The following is a 14,785-nucleotide window of genomic DNA, read 5'->3' on the forward strand; positions in this document are numbered from 1 at the left end:
CAACAGACTTTAAAGGGGTGATCCATCTTCCAAAAATGATCTTCAAAAACATCCACTCAGCGCCGCACCTCTAATGAAGCGAGCCTGTGCTACCAGTACCATATAGGCCTGAAGCCTGTGCTAGTAGTAATAGCCTGTTACTGCTAGCACAGGCTTTGGGCCTGTATGGCAACAGGCTGTTACTGCTAGCACAGGCTTTGGGCCTATATGGTAATATCCCAGACCACGTGACGTCTGGGACATTACCATATAGGCCAGAAGCCTGCTAGGATTATCATCGGATCCCGGAGAGGGAAGTAACACTGTTTATTATGTTCCCTCACCTCCCCTGGGGCTCCGGGGGGTGCATCTTTTGATCGTCCACCTCAGGCGGAGAGGCTAGATTCACCACTGCATCCACTGCAGTGCTAAACACACAATATAACCCTTGTGCACCCTTTGCTTGACTTTACTTGTTTTTCCTTGTAACACTGTTATTTACATGCAATCAACTGTAGACAAACTACATTTCCCATTATTCATCAGCCTACTATTAACCTCTGTGTTTGCTGCTTACGGGAGGGGAGTGAGCTTGCAAACGAAAAATCGCAGCAGCATGTGAATTCGGATTTATTACCTGTGATTTCATTGGAGGAGAGAGTGGAGAAGGGAGGGGTACAAAGAGAGTGAGAGCAGGCAGATGAATCATGGGAAATGTAGTTTATCCATAGATTTACTGCATGTACATAAAAGTGATACAAGGAGCAGCAAGTAAAATAAATCCAAGCAAAGGCTGTACAAGGGAATAATAAGTATTTAGCACTGCTGTGGATGTATATGTAGATAATTTTTGGAAGCTGGATAGACAGATGGACATAGACGGAGTCCCCTCTGTTCGGATTCTCGGAGTTCAGAGCAGATCCATCTCAAATCACTGGATGAAAAAGTCCTGATGATTTGCATCGAAAAGGATGGACACCTGATGGACCCACAGTAGTCAAGAGTCACATGGGATCTGTAGGTGTCTGCTATTTTAGCCGTCTGTTTGACCTTTCTTCGGCTTCTCCGATAGACCAGAAGAACAGACACCCGCTGTATATGCGAGCTATACGTTATTTATATATAATGGGATTTCTGAGTCTCTTCTCTTTGTAATAACTGCTATTTTTTTATTCAGTGCGGAAACTTATAAATGCCACATAAAGTTCATGTCTTTGGCTGATGTCATGCTATCTTTTACACTGGCATTATAAAGAGGGTTCACTGTACTGTAATTAGTCCAGACAATCACATACGGCATACAATTAGTGTTATGACTAACAACAGCAGACAAGGAAGATACAGAGAGGCGGAGGGAGAGCAAAGAATATTCTAGCTGGTGCCGGAGAGAGCTGACAGTTGCTGCATGAAGATAAATATGGCAGAACATTATTATTATTATTTATTTATATAGCACCATTAAAGGGGTTGTCCCATCACAAGGATCCTATCTATACTGCTTGTTAATTTGAATGTAAGACTTTTCCTAAATACATTGCTTCAGCAAAACTGCTTTGTTTGTCCACTATCTTACTTTATTCAATTCATTGTTGACACATCCCTTGACTTATCTGGTCAAAAGTCAAGTGATGTGTCAGCCTGCTCTCAGGGGGGAGGGAGGAGGGGCTAAGTGCACGGGAGCGAGCCTGAAAGGGGGGGGGGTAGTTTACACTTGGGGGGGGGGGGGGAAGGGGCCGCCAATACAGACCCAGCATCTACTGTAATAGAGAGGCAAATAGAGAGGTAATAGAGATGCCGGGGAGGGTTAGACGCCGGCACAGGTGCCTGCGACATTGCTACGCTCCTGCCCTGCATGAAGCCAGCAGCGGCAGGAGTGATGCTGCTATTCTGGAGGGGGGGGGGCGGAGGAGCGGAATAGCAGCATCGCTCCTGCCGCTGCTGGCTTCATGCAGGGCAGGAGCGTAGCGATGTTGAAGACCCAACAGTTGAAGACTAGAAAGAGGGAACAAAACGTGCGGCGCGCGCAGCAGCAAATTAGGCCCCGCCCAGTTTTATGTTGATTCCACCCATTCTCATTCAATTTTCATGTGATTCCACACAGTATAATCCTCCTACAGTCACCCGTAAATTATATCTCCCCCCCATTTTCATATACACCCTTCATCTACCCCTAGTTTCATGTCCCCCCTTCTATCTCTGTCCCCAGTTTCATGCCATTCTCCCCCTTTACCTGCCCACAGTTTCATTTCCCCCCGTCTCTGCCCCAGTGTCATGCCGTTCTCCCCCCTTCATCTGCCCGTGTCATGCCGTTCTCCCCCCTTCATCTGCCCCAATGTCATGCCATTCTCCCCCCCTTCATCTGCCCCAGTGTCATGCCATCCCCCCCTTCATCTGCTTCAGTGTCATGCCGTTCTCCCCCCTTCATTTGCCCCAGTGTCATGCCGTTCTCCCCCCTTCATCTGCCCGTGTCATGCCATTCTCCCCCCTTCATCTGCCCCAGTGTCATGCTGTTCTCTCCCCCTTCATTTGCCCCAGTGTCATGCCGTTCTCCCCCCCTTCATCTGCCCCAGTGCCATGCCGTTCTCCCCCTCCATCTGCCCCAGTGTCATGCTGTTCTCCCCCCCTTCATCTGCCCCAGTGTCATGCCATTCTCCCCCCTTCATCTGCCCCAGTGTCATGCCATTCTCCCCCTTCATCTGCCCCAGTGTCATGCTGTTCTCCCCCCTCCATCTGCCCAAGTGTCATGCTGTTCTCCCCCCCTCCATCTGCCCCAGTGTCATGCTGTTCTCCCCCCCTCCATCTGCCCCAGTGTCATGCCGTTCTCCCCCTCCATCTGCCCCAGTGTCATGCTGTTCTCCCCCCCTCCATCTGCCCCAGTGTCATGCCGTTCTCCCCCTCCATCTGCCCCAGTGTCATGCTGTTCTCCCCCCATCTGCCCCAGTGTCATGCTGTTCTCCCCCCCTCCATCTGCCCCAGTGTCATGCTGTTCTCCCCCCCTCCATCTGCCCCAGTGTCATGCCGTTCTCTCCCTCCATCTGCCCCAGTGTCATGCTGTTCTCCCCCCCTTCATCTGCCCCAGTGTCATGCCGTTCTCCCCCCTCCATCTGCCCCAGTGTCATGCCGTTCTCCCCCTCCATCTGCCCCAGTGTCATGCCGTTCTCCCCCCCTCCATCTGCCCCAGTGTCATGCCGTTCTCCCCCCCTCCATCTGCCCCAGTGTCATGCCATTCTCCCCCCTCCATCTGCCCCAGTGTCATGCTGTTCTTCCCCCCTTCATGTGCCCCAGTGCAATGCCGTTCTCCCCCCTCCATCTGCCCCAGTGTCATGCTGTTCTCTCCCCCTCCATCTGCCCCAGTGTCATGCCGTTCTCACACACACACACTCACCATTCCTCGTTCCCTCGCAGCTCTCTCCCTCATACACATATTGTAGCCGCGATGTGATGACGTCATCACATCGCGGCTACAAATGCCGGAGCTCAGCGTTAAAGCAGGAGCTGAGCTGTGACAGCTCCTGCTTTAAACGCCTATGCATTCAGCTCATCGGCGTCCTACCGCCGAAGAGCTGAATACATAGGCGTTTAAAGCAGGAGCTGTCAGCTCCTGCTTTAACGCTGAGCTCAGTTGGAATCAGGACATGCCGACCGGGACCATTTTGTTAGGTCCCAGCCGCGCCGCGGGGCCCCGCTTCTCCCCCCTTCATCTGCCCGTGTCATGCCGTTCTCCCCCCTTCATCTGCCCCAATGTCATGCCATTCTCCCCCCCTTCATCTGCCCCAGTGTCATGCCATCCCCCCCTTCATCTGCTTCAGTGTCATGCCGTTCTCCCCCCTTCATTTGCCCCAGTGTCATGCCGTTCTCCCCCCTTCATCTGCCCGTGTCATGCCATTCTCCCCCCTTCATCTGCCCCAGTGTCATGCTGTTCTCTCCCCCTTCATTTGCCCCAGTGTCATGCCGTTCTCCCCCCCTTCATCTGCCCCAGTGCCATGCCGTTCTCCCCCTCCATCTGCCCCAGTGTCATGCTGTTCTCCCCCCCTTCATCTGCCCCAGTGTCATGCCATTCTCCCCCCTTCATCTGCCCCAGTGTCATGCCATTCTCCCCCTTCATCTGCCCCAGTGTCATGCTGTTCTCCCCCCTCCATCTGCCCAAGTGTCATGCTGTTCTCCCCCCCTCCATCTGCCCCAGTGTCATGCTGTTCTCCCCCCCTCCATCTGCCCCAGTGTCATGCCGTTCTCCCCCTCCATCTGCCCCAGTGTCATGCTGTTCTCCCCCCCTCCATCTGCCCCAGTGTCATGCCGTTCTCCCCCTCCATCTGCCCCAGTGTCATGCTGTTCTCCCCCCATCTGCCCCAGTGTCATGCTGTTCTCCCCCCCTCCATCTGCCCCAGTGTCATGCTGTTCTCCCCCCCTCCATCTGCCCCAGTGTCATGCCGTTCTCTCCCTCCATCTGCCCCAGTGTCATGCTGTTCTCCCCCCCTTCATCTGCCCCAGTGTCATGCCGTTCTCCCCCCTCCATCTGCCCCAGTGTCATGCCGTTCTCCCCCTCCATCTGCCCCAGTGTCATGCCGTTCTCCCCCCCTCCATCTGCCCCAGTGTCATGCCGTTCTCCCCCCCTCCATCTGCCCCAGTGTCATGCCATTCTCCCCCCTCCATCTGCCCCAGTGTCATGCTGTTCTTCCCCCCTTCATGTGCCCCAGTGCAATGCCGTTCTCCCCCCTCCATCTGCCCCAGTGTCATGCTGTTCTCTCCCCCTCCATCTGCCCCAGTGTCATGCCGTTCTCACACACACACACTCACCATTCCTCGTTCCCTCGCAGCTCTCTCCCTCATACACATATTGTAGCCGCGATGTGATGACGTCATCACATCGCGGCTACAAATGCCGGAGCTCAGCGTTAAAGCAGGAGCTGAGCTGTGACAGCTCCTGCTTTAAACGCCTATGCATTCAGCTCATCGGCGTCCTACCGCCGAAGAGCTGAATACATAGGCGTTTAAAGCAGGAGCTGTCAGCTCCTGCTTTAACGCTGAGCTCAGTTGGAATCAGGACATGCCGACCGGGACCATTTTGTTAGGTCCCAGCCGCGCCGCGGGGCCCCGCTAAGCGCGGGGCCCCGGGCGGTTGCCCGGCTCGCCCGGCCCTGGATCCGCCCCTGCGGGTCTGTATTGCATTGTGAAGGCTGTATGTCCGATGCCTAGCTGCATCGGGAGTGCACACGCAGGGCCAGCGGCATAGAAGCGTCGTCTTCTCGCCGCTGGCTTTGCATATGTAACCCCGCCCACCAATGACGCAACAAAGCAGGAAGAAAGAAGATTTTACAGCAGCGAAGACTGGTGAGTATGCGATGTGGGAATACCCCTTTAATTCCATGGTGCTTTACATTTGAGGGTTTACATACAATGCACAAAATATACAGGTAGATATAATACTAGCAATGACTGACTGGCACAGTGGGGTAGAGGGCCCTGCCCGCGAGGGCTTACAATCTATGAACATGTGCGGGAGACATCAGAATGGTCACATCTCAACTCCGCCATCTATACTCATTCATGTACAATGAAACCTCATTGAAATAACCACCTAAAATTGCATTAAGAAGTGGTCATCTAAGGGGGTGGTCTTCTCAAAGAGGTGCTCCTTTGGATAAGTTCCATTGTATATTGTGCCCTGACAGTCGATTATTTCCTACCTACAATCTCACATCCATCATCATTATATCTGATCACTTGATCCATGTCCATAACAAAAAAATGGGCTGTGTATTCTTCAAAGTTTAACTCCATTCAATTACATGGAAATGAGCTGCAATATCACACACAGCCCACGGACAGAAGTGGCGCTGTTTCTGAAAAATAAAAATTCTAGACAACTCCTACTTTTTAGATTGTGACTGCTTAAATCACAACCCTCTTATTTGTAAAGGGGTTATGCCGCAAAGAATACCGTATTTATCCACTAGCCGTAGCAGAGAGGTTAAATACCTGTCTGATCACCGAGAATACCACGATCTCAGAGAACAAGGGTGTTTTATCCATGATGCTGGCATGTCCATGCTGGATGGGATGCATCCGCACTTCCAAGTAGTTCAAGGGTATTTGATTTCGGAGTATGGGAAGAAACCGTCATACTTGGTGGAACCCACACTAATATGGGGGGAGCTACAAGGCAACAATGCTAACCATTTCTGAGGTCACATCCAATGGCTGAGAACAGACCCCGAGCCTAGAACCTGCCTCTGGATGCAGCAGATAGCTCACTAGTTGGGTGAATACATGTAACTGCGGAAAGTCCGGTGAAAGTCATATCCGCTGGTTGAAAACAGAGACCAAGCTCTGAATGAATACAGATAACTGTGGAAAGTCCAGGAAAATCTGAGAGCCCAAGCCTTGAATCTGACTCTTCTTGCTGGTGCACAGGTCATCCCATGCAACAGGGTGGAATAGCAATCTTTAATTAAACGAGGGTACCAACAATTTTGTCCATGTCTGTATATCAATTTGCTCCGCTCCTTTAGGGCTCAAGAACCCTCTCTCAAGGCGCAGGATGAGGTGGGCTCTCATTTGGCTGTTCACCTATTTGCATGTAGGATCTACATCTCAAATTCATTCGCAGTGGCATACATGCTGCAGTCAAAAAAAAACTAGCTGCTGATCAACGTCTAGAATTGTCACCACTTTCAGGGGATTGTGAGCAACCTGATGATGAAGTTGTGTCAGCTGTCTCTTCATTGCATGTGACAGGCTTCTGTTCATGCTGTCAGCAACCAGAATTTCTCCATGTCTGAGGCAGAAGGTGACTGTAATCTTCATCATCATGGATCTGTACTAATGGGCCATGCACTGGTTGAAATTCTAGCTGTGCACCACACAGGACTGCAGTCCATCTGCCTCAGATTGTTTTTGTTGAGTCTCCTCAGAGACGTCTATTGCTTCTTCTAACCAGTCATGACCCTCCAGGATTGCTCTCTGTCTCAGGGTTACTTTTTCAGGAGATGTATAAGCAGGTACTTAAATATCTGTTGGATCTGCACCTTTACTTTCTTCAGAGCTATCTAACTTCTGGTCAGATTAAATGGCTGGAGAGACTAGTTCCCCTACAGAGACATCTAACATAGTAACACAGTTAATAAGGTTGGACGCATGTCCATCCAATCCAACAACCTATAAACCTACCAAGTTGATCCAGAAAAAGGCAAAAAATCCCATGAGGCGAACGCCAAAGGAAAAAAATTCTGTCCCAACTCCAAATATGGGAATTGGACTATGCCTTTGGATTCTATACTAAAAATTCTAGTTCCCATGACCTTTGATCTTTTTACTTTTGTGAGAAGGTAACAGGCAGAGTGCTGGAATCACACTATATCTCCCCCAGGTTTTTAATTTATGTGTGGTCCAGTGTGGGTCTTGAGTAGATGTCAGCCCTAGGTGTGAGTCCTTGGCTCATTACTGGGCCAGAAAAGGCTGCAGATCCTGCACTCCTATGCAGATCCAGGGAGTGAGGAGGCGGCTGGGTCTGTCCTGTTACCCGGAGTCCGGTGAGACAAAGTTGTGCCTATTTTGTTCATGTGGCTGGCAGTAAGCCACACGTATAGTTAGTTATCAGTTCTATTTAGTTAGTTGCTCAGACGAGCAGGACTTTGTTTTGTTTTTGCCTGAAGTTAAGGCTGTATTTTGTTTTGCTTATTTTGTGCCTGAAGTCAAGGTTTATTTACTTTCCTGTTTTGTTTGATTTTGCTCCATTTTTTTTAATGTCCCTGTATTTGACTGTTTTGATCCACACCACTGCTTCTTTATATAAAGGTCATTCAGGGTCTACATTATAAAGATTACTTAGTTGACTGAGGTCATATATAGTGGTTATATGATTATTCTTACGCTAGGTTCACACCTGTGTTCAGGTTTCCATTTGGGGGTCCTCTTGGGAAACCTAATCCGCTTAAAAAAGCGGTTACCCATGGAAACCCACAGAACCCATACACTATAATGGAGTCTGTCAGGTTCCCCCCAGTTTCAGCCCAAAAAGAGCGAAAAATGCTTGCAGCGCTTTTCTCTCCAAAATGTTTAAGCGGGCTTGGGTACAGAAACCCCGAACGGACTTCAAGTGCAGGTGTGACCCCAGCCTTACCTGATTTATGGACTACAACTTCCAGAAGCTCATCACTGACATCTTTTTTTTTTTTTGTCCTATTAAGTAAAAGAAGGGGAAATTGATAATTGAGAAGAATGTTTTAATTGAGAAATGAGATAAAAAAAAGATAATGAGTCCCATTACACTTGGTCAATGTTATTTTTCTGTAAAAATGATTTCATTCATCATCATCTGTATTCCTAGAGGTATTCTCTCTTATGCTAGGTTCACATTAGTTGTTCCTTCTCCGGCGTTCTGGATATAAATGGAAAGGCGAACTGCTAAATTAGATGTAATACACGGAGTCCGATGGAACCCATTGACTATAACCGGGTCCGTCCTTTTAAAACTAAAGCAGCGGTGCAGCCGCACAGTCCATGGTGCAAGTGACCGCAATGGCTAGGCTCAGTCTGTAGGGCCGTCTCATATTCCACTTTATTTAATGTAGATTGTGAGCCCCATATAGAGATCACAATGTATATATATATATATATATATATATATATATATATATATTTTCCTATCAGTATGTCTTTGTAGAATGGGAGGAAATCCACACAAACATGGGGAGAACATACAAACTCCTTGCAGATGTTGTTCCTGGCAGATTCAAACCCAGGACTTCAGTGCTGCAAGGCTGCAGTGCTAACCACTGAGCCACCGTGTTGCCCCATATTCCACTTTATTTCTGGCTGTGTGAATGGCACCTTATAATGAGACTTCTTCATTAATAAAGTATAACAATTTCATGTCTATCATTTACCAGATGGAAAAAGCCGGGCCAACACAAGTCAATAGTGCTGCAAGCACCACAAAGCAGGATTTTGTTGAAATCTATGAAAAAAATAGATGAGAATCTTTATTAATAGGCAACCAGTTATGTACATATAACCTTGTGGAGATCACATAATACCGTACACTTCATTAGATTATACACTCATGTGCACGGCGCTCTATTATGTAACCCCATCTGGATTAACTCTCTACTGCTTCTGTCAGCTCCTTAGACACTGAATGGAGGCGCAGAGACCGTGTTAGACTGAAACCCCCCCCCCCAAGTATAATAATTGGAGACCCAGAAGAGGGTACAAACATAAAAAACACTGCTACTCACCTATCCTTGGCTCCGGTGCGGTCCCTGCTTATGTCAGCCATTTTCAATGACATACGGGACGTCACTTGACCCGGGCCTGCGTCGCGACACAAAAGGATGGAGGCCCCAACCATATGACGTCATACAAGTAGGCCTGAGTCCTGTCTGGAGCCAGGATGGGTAAGTAAATAGGGCTCATTACCGGATGGATTTACTCCAGCTGCTAATTACCTTTTAAAAAAAAAAAAAATAAACAAAAAAAGCCCACAGCGGTAGCAGCTGTCGCCGGGCCTCCTAATGTCCCAGGCCCTGTGGCAGGCACTACCCCAATAGTTACACCCCTGGGCAAGCGTTATACATACTTTAGTACTTGGAAGTCCCACACTGTGAGTTTGCATGGTCTACCACTTGTGGCTGAGCCGTTGTAACTCCTAGACACCCTTACTATACAATAATTGTATCTATGTGGATATACAGATTGACTTGTGACAAAAGTGACATCAGATGACAGTGGCACCCTAAGCTCTTCCGTATGACCCTTCCCACTACTAATATTCGTCTATTGCAGGGCTGTGTTCTTAAAGGGATTGGTTAGGATTTGGAGTAGCCTGTGGCATGCCTGGAGGAGCTGTAAAATAAAGGGTCCCACCTAAGAATGGTGGCGCCCCCCCCTCTGAGGACCTCAACCAACTGAGCCCCCCATTCCTGCATGCACCATTATGCTCCATAATGGCTCCCGCTCAAAGTATTATGCCATGCCCCGTTGTGGACCACCCATGAACAATTATTATACTATTTTCAGACCCCAGATTACATATAATAATCGGCGACCCAGGGAAGGATACAAATATAAAAAAAATATTACTTACCTCTCCTGGGCTCGGCGCACTTCCTGCTGATGTGCCATCCGGCCATCTTTAATGTAGGAAGAGATGTCACTTGAACCAGGGCTTGCGTCACGACGCATAAGGACACAGGCCTGGCCCACATGACATCACCAAGTAGGCCTGAAGCCTACTCCAGGGTTCGCGAATGGAAAACAGAATCCCAAGCACAGATGTGAACATACACTAGTGAATTCTGAGTAGTGAATGGGAAGACTGTTACTTTACTTTTTGGTAGAGTTGGAAGGGACCTCAAGGGCCATCGGGTCCAACCCCCTGCGAGTGCAGGTTTTCCTAAATCATCCCAGCTATATGTTTATCCAGATTCCGCTTGAAGATTTCCATTGATGGAGCGCCCACCACCTCCCGTGGCAGCCTATTCCACTCTCTCACTACCCTCACTGTCAGAAAGTTTTTCCTAATGTCTAATCTGTATCTCTTTCCCTTTAGTTTCATCCCATTGCTTCTTGTACTTCCTTGTGCTAATGAGAATAGGGGAGATCCCTCTGCACTGTGACTACCTTTCAGATATTTGTAGACTGCTATTAAATCTCCCCTCAGCCTTCTCTTCTGCAAACTAAACAATCCCAGTTCTTTTAGCCGCTCCTCATAGGACATGGTTTGCAGACCTTCCACCATTTTGGTTGCTCTTCTCTGGACTTGCTCCAATATATCGATGTCTTTCTTGAATTGAGGCGCCCAGAACTGTACACAGTATTCCAGGTGTGGTCTGACCAGGGAAGAGTACAGCGGAATAATGACCTCTCTTGATCTTGATCTTAATACATCCCAGAATTTTATTAGCCTTTTTTGCAGCAGCACCGCACTGTTGGCTCATGTTGAATTTGTGATCTACTATTATGCCCAAGTCCTTTTCCCCTATGCTATCACTTAGTTCTATTCCTCCCATACTATATATGTTTTTTACATTTCTGTTACCCAGATGTAGAACTTTGCATTTGTCCCTGTTAAATACCATTTTGTTCGCCTCAGCCCATTGTTCCAGTGTGTCTAAGTCCTTTTGAATACACTCTCTCTCCTCTCTAGTGTTGGCTATTCCTCCTATCTTCGTATCATCTGCAAATTTTATGAGTTCCCCAATAATTCCATCGTCCAGATCATTTATAAAGATATTAAAAAGTACTGGGCCCTGTTAGTTTCTTCTTCCCCCCAACTAGGAAGAGAAAGCAGTTAGCAAATCTCATCTGTCAGGAGAAGGATGTAGTATAGTGAGTTCACCCATCTAGCACAGTATGGAGGAGATAGAATCCCCTATTAATATTATTTATTTATATAGCACCATTAATTCCATGGTGCTTTACATTTGGGGGTCACTGGGGTATCTCAGGTAATGGATCTGGCACAGGAACCCTGATGCTGGTGTGAACAGGGCCTTAGCCACTACAGATTAAAATGAATCCAAAATAAAATCTGGAAGTCAGTGATCTGGATTATAACACTCAATGTCTCCTATCACAAACAAACAGCACCATCTCCTGGTAGTATTATATATTGCATGCACTACTTCCAGCCTCGTCACACTGTATTCCCAGATAGGTCATCTACAAGATGTGGCCTCATCTGCTGGCAGAGCTGCTGACAGGGCAATGGGAGTCAACTGAATGCAAGTTTATTTTACAGACCTGCCCAAATACAACCACGCCATGGCCTATTTAGCGTGCCAAAGTAACAATAGTAAAGTTATACTGCCTGACAATGACAATGCTAAAATGACTGTGCCATAGTGAATATAATGAATGGGTTTCAATAGAATACACGATAATAAAATATTACACCATAACTTCACAGTTCACCATAAATGAATAAATAGAAGAGTGTGTTCACATGCGGGGAAACTGGTGCTGAATTTGAGGCAGAAAATATTGCCTGGCAGATTCGGATTTTGATGTAGAACATGGAGAAGCGGAAAATTCAGCTTGGAATTCCTGATGATAAATTTTCAACTAGGAATATTTCCGCCCCTGTGTGAACTAACCCTTAGTAAGAAAAATAAATAAATAGCACAGAGAGGAAACACGTAGGAGGAGATTTATTATCTTTATTAGTTTTGTGGCGTACAAACAGTAGCGTAACGATTGTGGTCACAGGTGGTGCAACTGAGATCGGGTCCAGCTAGAAATGACCGGAGAGGTGTATAAAAATAAAAAAAATACTTATACTCACCTGCCCTGGGCTGAGTATCCGCTGGAGCACAAGAACATAGAAGAGGTTGCCCCGGAGAGGTGAGTATAAAGTGGTTGTAATTTTTGTTCACTTCTCTGGGGCCTCTACATATTATACTCTGCGGTCTGAGGAAAGCCCAGATTATAATAATAGCATTGGTTCTGGGGGGGGGGGGGGGGGCTCTAGGGAGCATGTAATACTGTGTGGGGGCCACTGTGGAGCATGTAATACTGTGTGGGGGCCACTGTGAAGCATATAATACTGTGTGGAGGCCACTGTGGAGCATAGAATACTGTGTGGGGGCCACTGTGGAGCATGTAATACTGTGTGGGGGCTACTGTGGAGCATGTATTACTGTGTGGGGGCCACTGCACGTAATACTGTCCCAGTAGTATTTATATACTGGCTGCTGCGCTGCTCACGCACCGTATTCTTGATAACTGCAGTTATACTAAAGCATTATCCCTATCTGAAATATTGCTTCAACACCCATAACTGGCACTATCAAGAATTCGGTCTAGGAAGGGGGTCCTGGACAAGTTTGCATGTGGGCCCATACGACTTTAGTTACACCACTGCATACATGGCATAAAAACTTGCATTTTTAGCTCAAATCGGCAGTTCACCTTTACCAATTACACAAAAAGCAGGCATGCCTCACCAGACATATGTTCTGGCCCCCACCAACCCCCAGTTATTAGTAGCATGGCGTCATGCTGTGATGTGATCACACCTACTGGGGAAAGCCACAGACACTATAGAATGGAGAAGTCATGCAGGTAGGGCTCTAAGAACAGGGGCTAGATTGCTTTTTTTTAATGGCATGTGGGGGACAACTAAAGCGGCATTGTATATTGTAGGAGGCGCTAAGGCTCTATTCATGTAAATAGAATTCACTGGCGAGTATACGATCTGTGAAAAATACGGCATAATCTACTTTTTGACAGATCAGAAACACAATTCTGCTTTCATAGATTCTTCCACTGAGAGTCAAGGGTTCATGAAAAATGTGGATTCCACATGGGAAAACCAGATCCAAGAATAGGCACAGACATGTGACTATATCCTAAGAAGACATTGTTATTTTATGTGGGGGAATTAGACTTTACGTATGTTGGCGCACATACGGACTGGGCAGGGTTGGTGGCAAGGCTTCACAAACAAATTTGCAAAGGTTGTCCAGCCTTGTGTCCTCTGAGAGTTACTAAGTTATTAGGTATGAAGTTAATTTATATCAGAGTAGTTTTCTTCTTTTCCGTAATGGATTGGTGCTGTTATGGAAACTTATCAGGACAGGACATGTCCAATTGCTGGAGGAACAGGGGACCAAAACTACTCATTCTGCTATGGCCTCAGCTGCAGACTTTCCGCTTCCATTATACCTATAGGGAAACCATCAACAATTCCGTAGGTATAATTGACATGCTGTGATCCTCAAGAATGCAATGGCATTGGAAATCTCAGCATTTCTGCTGCAGGTATTTTTCTGCAATGTGTGAATGGGATTCGCAAGAATCTTATCCACTATACAGGGACTGTAAAACGCTACGGTTTTTGCGCCACATGGGGCTCCTGCATCAAACTTCCTTATGAATGGGCACTTTCCCATTGGCTGAATTACCTGTAAACTGCTCTAGGATACATTACAATGGAGCAGCAGTCAGATCTGACCAAGACCCAAGTCCTTGGGTGGGCACGGTGTACAAATAGTTGATGATTTTGCTCTTAAACAGCAGTTTTATGGGTAAAACTGCATTTTACCAGCAAAACTGTGCTGCCAGTAACTATATGTAAACCATCCTCACTGTAGAATCTCTTGGTTTTTGGGAAAATTAACAATAGGATCTTTAACCGCTATGATCCTCAATTGGGGATCGGGTACTTTAACCCGCCTACGAACGCCATCTGTCATTGAGGAATAGAAACGGGACATTCACGCGCTCCAGCAGGATGTTGCCCATGATAGGAAACCTAAATTGATCACGTGCATGCATTGCCTTGTGCACACGAGGTCATTTTCACAGTGCACTTCCTGTACAAAAGGCAGTTAATGGGTTAATATACATAGAAAAACATAAAAGTAAAAAACATTGGGTAACAGAGGAAAAGGGAAGGAAGTTTTGACTATGCGTTACCCAATATATTAACCCCACACCCATGTATTGCCCATCTCTAACTCCTCCACACCATACCATCCAACGAGGTCACTGTCCCTGACTTATCCAGTTTCTTTGCCACGGACATTGACCTACTCCTGAAGATGGCGCTCTTAGGTCTGGAATGTATTACAGATTTAAAGGTCATCTAGAAGTCATACAAAGCTCCCTTGGACTGGGTACCTTTCATTGCACAGTACAGTGGTCATAAAAAAATCCAATGCCACGTACGTCATTGTCCGGCAGTCACAATCAGGTCACACTGTAGACCGGCTTTGATCTTACTGACACTTCATTCCTCAGAAGACAAAGGTTAGTAAATCTATAACTGCCCAGGGGCCCTTTCAGTCCCTTCTCAAGATATTCA

The sequence above is a fragment of the Leptodactylus fuscus genome, chromosome 7 (assembly GCF_031893055.1).
Source record: "Leptodactylus fuscus isolate aLepFus1 chromosome 7, aLepFus1.hap2, whole genome shotgun sequence".
NCBI classification, from domain to species: Eukaryota; Metazoa; Chordata; class Amphibia; order Anura; family Leptodactylidae; genus Leptodactylus; species Leptodactylus fuscus.